This window comes from Eublepharis macularius, chromosome 18 (assembly GCF_028583425.1).
Source record: "Eublepharis macularius isolate TG4126 chromosome 18, MPM_Emac_v1.0, whole genome shotgun sequence".
Classification (NCBI taxonomy): Eukaryota; Metazoa; Chordata; class Lepidosauria; order Squamata; family Eublepharidae; genus Eublepharis; species Eublepharis macularius.
Window position 1 is genome coordinate 36,445,689 of NC_072807.1, and position 6,033 is coordinate 36,451,721.

Consider the following 6,033-nt stretch of genomic DNA (forward strand, 5'->3'; position numbering starts at 1 on the left):
TGTTTTTATATTTTATTCTCTCTTTGTTTGGTTTTGTTTTATTGTCATCAGCTGCCTCCAGCAGGTCTGGAGATGCATCATACAATTTTTTAAAAATAAATAAAGCTCCTGTACTCTCAATGTGAAGTTCAATAAGCATGCTTTGGATTGGGCTGCCTGCCTGCTGTCCTCCCTGTACTTGCTTGGGTGTAAAGCCCACTGAAATCAGCGAAGGCGGTTTGCATTTCAGGTCTGTGACAAGCAGGCCGGGGTTGTTTCTCTGCTCCTACTGATGGCAGAGAACACAGCTTAGCAAATTAGCTCTTCTTCCAGCCTGTTAAATAGATACGCTTGCAACGATGGGCTCGTGGGAGTAAGGGGAAGACCTTTGCACACGCCAAAATGGACCTTGGACTGCCTCTAGCATTAGGTGCCACTAATGAGTTGCTTCATGAATTAGTTAGCCGGCTTCTACAAGCTGCATATTTTACAGCCCAGTTTGAGACGTTCTTACTTTCTCATTCTTACTTTCAAGGGGCTTGCTTCCAATTTAGAATTCCAGCTTGGTGGAATTAGTGCAAAAGATTAAGTTTTAGTACATATTAAGATTCTGTTTTTCTTCCATTCTAACAGCATGCATGCAATTCCCCGGGGAGTCTCCCATCCAGGCACAGACCAGATCTGCTTAGCTTCAGCAAGCCTTCTTTCCAGAGTAGTTAAGTTTGTAGAAAACAAAGAGAAGCACCCACACTTGGTAAGAATCAACACATCTAGCCAACACATTTCTTGCTATTGGATTTCTGTGCCAGGTGTAGAATGTGTATGCCTTCCCTTTTTTTTTTAACACAGCACAAGAACGTTTATTGAGAGTTTGCATACTACAGATATAAATGCAGAGTTAAACTATAAGTAACAGGAATACAAATGGGTACAACGTTATGCCTTATATAAACTACAGTCATTGAAGGCAACAACATGCTGGTTATATTAAAAAAAACTTGAACGTGAAGAGTGTATGCCTTCCTAAATGTTGAAATCCTTACCTGATTTTTTCCCCTGGTCTAAATTTCAAGAATTCTCGGTGCTTGATAAATGGGACTCGCAGACAGTTCTGGGCACACCAATGAAAATATTGACAGGACTGATGTTATGCCCCCGCCACTACTAGTTTGTTTCTGAGACCTATTTAGGGTTGCCAGCTCCAAGTTGGGAAATTCCTGGAGATTTGGGGAGTGAAACCTGGAGAAAGTGGGGTTTGGGGAGGGAAAGGACCTTGGCATGGCATAATTCCATAGAGTCCACCCCCCAAAGTAGCTATTTTCTCCAGGTGAACTGATCTCTGTGGCCTGGAGACTAGTTGTAATTCCGGGAGATCTCTAGCCACTACCTGGAGGCTGGCAACCCTAGACCTATTCAAAGTGCTGGCTTTGACCTTCCGGGGTGCCCAATGAAAACGACGGGCAGTAGATTCAAGATTGAGAAACCCAAGCACTTCTTCACACATCACATAATTAACATGTGGAACTCACTGCTATGGGATGTGTGTGTGTGTGTGTGGGTGGGGGAGGTTCGATACATTTACAAAGGCTATTAGCCCCTGATAGCTGAATGTAGCTTGCACTTGCAAAGGTAGTGAACCTCTGAATGTCAATTGCTGGGTGCAACTGCAGAGGGAGACTTTTTGCCCCTACTTGGGGAGGAGGGGGTGCATTTGGGAATTAGGAGATCTATCTGTAAACTGGTTTTCACTGTTTTCTATCCAAGGCATTCTTTGTAAGAGCATCAATTGCTTTTGATAACATTTATTTAGCCATGAAATCAACAGGCAGTCTCCTGGACTTTGGCAAACAGTTCAAAGCGATAGTGGCGAGAAAAGATTTGCAAATACAGATAATCTTGGGCTGACTGAGAACTGTGCACACAGAAACATGTGGACTTTCTCGTTGGGAGCTCTTATTGTTTAGGTAAATATTGCAAAATACCTGGAACGACCGGTTCAAAATCCTTTGGGGCTTTTGGGCCACAAACCCATGCATGTTTCTTTGGGGATAAGCCTCATCAAATCCAGTAGGATATGTTTCTGAGAGACATGTAGTATTTTATCTGAGAGAAGGTGGGCACAGTGCAGGAACTATAGGGGCATCTGACCCTGGCACAGAACGTGGGCACAAAAGGTCACATGATACACATTGGCAGTTCTAAACATCAGCTTAAAATACGTTAGGCTTCTGAGTCCAACACCATCCACTACGCAAGGCTGTGTGGGTGAAGGAGAAAATGGACATAGATCCAGAGGAGTTAGCCGTGTTAGTCTGTAGTAGCAAAATCAAAAAGAGTCCAGTAGCACCTTTAAGACTAACCAATTTTATTTTATTGTAGCATAAGCTTTCGAGAATCAAGTTCTCTTCATCAGATCAGGCATCTGATGAAGAGAACTTGATTCTCGAAAGCTTATGCTACAATAAAATAAAATTGGTTAGTCTTAAAGGTGCTACTGGACTCTTTTTGATTTTGGAGAAAATGGAAAAATTGATGGTACCCAGCAGGGTTTTTTTTGAACAGTAGTTTTGGAGGAGTGGAATCCTTAAATATCCACCCCTGAGCAGTAAGAAAAAGAGATAGATTGGCTCAATAAAGGATGCTACAGTTCCATTATAAACAGACTAATGCCCTTCTAAGCCCATTGATTTCAGTGGTGTGATTCTGGTTAAGGTGGAGTGTAGTATTCTCCAGAAGAAGAGATTTGTACCAGGGAGGAATTTCTTATTCATTTATCACCAAACCGCTCTCTAATTCCTCACAAGCGCCCCCAACTCATAATGAATTTTTTTATTAAAAAAAATGTTATTGAACAAGAGACGCTTCTCCTTCCTGCGGAGGTCTTAAACGAGCTGGCATCCTTGCCCGGATGGGATTACAGCCTTTCTCTGACTTAAGACAGGTGCAAAAGAGGACATGTCACTATTTTCAAACCTGCAATCATCTCACTTTAGAAGTCATTGTGAGGCCAAAGGTATTCAAAGTACCCTTGGCGTCGTTTCATTAACAGAGTAGAGATTTATGCCAGTGATGGCTTGGTTCTCTTTTAAACCTGTTGTCTCCTTTGCTTTCTAAGTTCTGAAACATATACAGAAGACTTGAAATAGATCTAAGGGTCATGAGCTAGAGTCGAAACAGTGCAGTGGAGAGCAGCAGTGATATTGTTCACAATTACAAAATGTTCAGAAGCAGTAAGCTTTTGCATACTTGTGCTGGGAGTGGGAGAAATAATGAAAGGCAGGGCTTTTTTTCTGGGAAAGGTGGTGGAATTCAGTGGGTTGCCAGCACAGGACCATACAATGACGTCACTTTGGGTCATCTGGAACAAGGGGGGAGTTTTTTAAAGTTTAAATCTCCCTTGGTGAAAATGGTCACATGGCTGGTGGCCCCACCCCCTGATCTCCAGACAGAGGGGAATTTAGATTGCTGCAGCATGGAGGGCGATCTAAACTCCCCTCTGTCTGGAGATCGGGGGCGGGGCCACCAGCCATGTGACCATTTTCAAGAGGTGCCAGAACTCTGTTCCACCACATTCCAGCTGAAAAAAAGCCCTGACAAAAGGCATCCATATACTAGTTGGAAACCTCTCAGGGGCATCTGATTTAGGCGCTGTGAAAAAAAGATGCCGGTCTCGATGGCCCCTTGGTCTGATTCTGCATGGCTTGCTTTATGTCACAAACTCATCTCCAAGCCCAGAACTTCTGTTTGTGGCATTGATGCAACTTCACCCAGTTTATTAGGTGGTGGTGAGGATAAAATGCAGAAGGGAGAACTGTGTACCCTGTGGTCCCTGGAGGCATGGTGGGAATAAAATGCACTTGCTAAACAGCATGCAAAAGGGGGGCTTTTTAGTCTGGGGAAGCCCTCTCATAAAATGGACTCTCATAGAGATTTAGCAGAAGGTGACGGGTGCTTTCTTCTTTACTGATCCCACTTCATCCGATGTATGAAGCATAGACTCAGCTGTGTTTATCTGCGCATATATATAGTTACAGCAGAAAACAATCAAGAATAGTAAACCGCAGTAGTAAACATCCCTAAACAGCAAATTATAAAGCATTCTTCAACAAAAGGTTTTCAAAGAGAGATTATGGTTTGAAATACCCCAGTGTGGTATAGTGGTTAGAATTTCAAACAATTTAGGAGACCCAGGTTTGAATCTCTGCTCTGCCATGGAAGCTTGCTGGGAGACCTTTGAATAATAAATGCTGCAGCCTTTTGCACCCAATGAATTTCGTAGCGTCTAGGAGGAATTTGAACCTGGTTGTTCTCAAACCCACTGAGCTTGGCACCATGCACCTGCCAATGTGCTTCCTGATGGCTGGCACCCACTTGCCTTCCCCCCAAGCTTTTCTTCCCCAAAGCAAAGAGCCAACCCTGACTTTCCTCCATCTCAATGAAGTAAGGCTGCTTCAGAAGACCCCGGGCCAGGATGGGGTCTTCAGGTAGCACCCATTTGGAATTAGCTTCCCCTGTTAAAAAGGAGGATGCGTGGCTTGGCCCCTCTCAACCTTTCTATAATTGCCCAGCAGCTTTGAGATTGGTCTGGCCTCCCAGGACAGCCATTTTGCAGTGGTGCCCACTGCCGTACCTCAAAACGCCAAAAGTGTCCAGAAGCTCAACAAATTCAGGGACCCCTACTTTAACCATTATACTAGCTCACACCAGCTCAGTCTTTGAGGCAACTCCTTTGGGTTTGCTTAAGAAGCCTGTACTATATTTTAGAAAGCGTTCCTGCCGTGCTTTCTTCTACCAGAAATCTCTCCCCTCTCTCTGCCCTCTCTCTCGCTCTCATCCTCATTTCTCAGTGAGTTCCAAGGTGGCTTATACAGTGCAAGTGAATACAGTACAGCCAAGACATTCACTGAGCAAAATACAATATGATTCACAATTTTATTTATTTTTTATTTTATTTATGTCATTTATAGTCTGTCTTTCTCACTGAGACCCGAGGCGGATTACACAGTGTGGGACATTCAGCAGGACAGTAGGGTAAACAATAGGGTGTGGTAGCAGAAAATTTGAAAACTAGCAAAATCCAACGGGAAGCTGCTGGATTGGAATTCATATGTAAATTTGACTCTGTCAAGCTGGGACTGAATAGGGACTATGAATGGTTATCTTATTATCACAGGTAACTGATTTCCTTTACAGAGGCGGGGTCAGGGAGAGTCCAGTGGCACCTGACGTGGGCTTTCGAGGACCACAGTTCTCTTTGTCAGATGCATCTGGCGGGGAGGGCTGTGGTTATCGAAGGCTTGTGCTGCAGTGGAATTGTATGGTCTTGGTGGTGCTGCTGGACTCTTTTTGATTTTGCTACTACAGGCTAACACGGCAAACTCCTTTGAACCTTTACACAAGCAAACTGATCCCCACATCAAAAGGAGCTGTTTGCATCTCCATATCAAAGGAGTTGTTTACATCCCTCCTCTCCTCCTCCCCTCCCCTCTCCTCCTCTATATCTGACCAGTTTCTTTCTGCCCTCCATGCATCTGACGAAGAGAACTGTGATTCTCGAAAGCTTATGCTACAATAAAATGGGTTAGTCTTAAAGGTGCTACTGGACTCTTTTTGATTTTGCTACTACAGACTAACACGGCTAACTCCTCTGGATCTATAGCATAATGTTGAATGCAGAGATGAAACCTTTCTGACACACAGCCTGACCAATTAGCGCGACATCTTTAGCAAAGCGGAAACTACCCAACTGCATCAATTTTCTAAGAAAGAGTGCTATGGAAATTAAAAACCAGTCCACTGCTTTGTGAGTTTTTTAAAAAGTTGGTCCTAATATATTATGATGCTGTTCTTGTTCAAAGTTTTAAGAATGAATATAGGTGTGATTAGGAGAGAAGTCCCTTGTTTTGTGATAAATGGGTTTTCGTATGCCTAAGAGGCTAACTTAGCTTTGCAAAACTGGAGGGAAAAAATAAAGGCATATCCATTGCCGCCTAGTGGCCCAACACCTTTATTGCATGATGAAGGTGCAAAAAAAGAAGGGAGGGTTGTGGATTC